We start from the raw sequence: 1,256 nt of genomic DNA on the forward strand, positions 1-1,256 counted from the left end.
TTTTGGACCGCAGCCATATATGAGGGTTCCCACAGTATAGCAGGTTCACTATACACTATTGGTAGTCACACATGCGATCTATTCTTTTCTAGCTCCAGCGAACAAACAATATCCTTGAGAACTTACGTTTAAGCCTTCCCTAGTATACAGTATACGATTCTAAACTCGGGTCCTGATGTCTTATTGGTCTCTCTTCCTTATATTCGCTACGGAAACATTTTTTGGTTTAATAGTCATTGGTATCAGCAAATTGCTGAGTGACGGAGAGATCGCAAATTTAGTTCGGTCGATTCTTACTGTGGTTTTCTGCCATACATATGAGTTCACTCTTTACGTTAGTAGCAGATCAGTGGTCACGTGTAATTAAGTTGAATGTCTTCAGACTCGTCACGTGATACAGTCAGCTATTGGATTAATGAGATCCAGTCAGGAGACAAATAGTGAGATCTGTCACTGCTTCCTTTCTCTTTATGTAGTTGTAAAGCTGGTTTCTGTCATAGCTCAGTGATTTCTGTCTGTATTCATGATAACCTCATAAAACCTATAGGATGTCAATTATTCACTGCATTTTTTACGTGTGCTGTATGTGTTCATTCCTCATCACGCCATTACCAGCTTGCGGTTCGATGGGTTGCCATTTATTTGGTTGCGGGCCACATAATTCGGTTGCAAGCGTTTCATTACTGGCCAGAGTGACATCACCGGTGTGTTGAGGTTGGAGTCCCATGCGATTCCCATGGGTTACCGATTCAGAGCTCTGACACCAGCCCACAAATTATGGTTAGCCCCACCCGCATATGATGGTGTTTGATACCTTGAGGAACATTAAGCGTTCAAATCTTCCGGGAGCTCATCAGAACGGGGACAGACGAGACAGCTCCACTGAACGTGGTGCATAGAGAAGCCATGTGAAATTCAAACATTCTGACTCTGTGCAGTGGATTTTAATGTAACTATGTGTGCCAGATCTTCAGACAAATGCCTCTTGTAAATGCTCCACTACTCAGATTAACAAATATGAATTGCACGATTGAAGACAATCACTTATGGTACTCAAAATTTGCAAACCATGGTAAACACTTGGGTACGATATTTGCTGGAGATATATTTACATAGAGAACCAACTGGCTCAGTGGCGTCTGGGGCAAACTTTATAATCATTCAGTGTGGGAATCGATAAGTGAATGAACCGATAAATAAAAACCAAACTTTAAGTGTGACTGATAAGTACGAGTGAACGTAGTAGGTTTCTGAAT

This window comes from Opisthorchis viverrini (assembly GCF_000715545.1).
Source record: "Opisthorchis viverrini unplaced genomic scaffold opera_v5_717, whole genome shotgun sequence".
Taxonomy (NCBI): Eukaryota; Metazoa; Platyhelminthes; class Trematoda; order Opisthorchiida; family Opisthorchiidae; genus Opisthorchis; species Opisthorchis viverrini.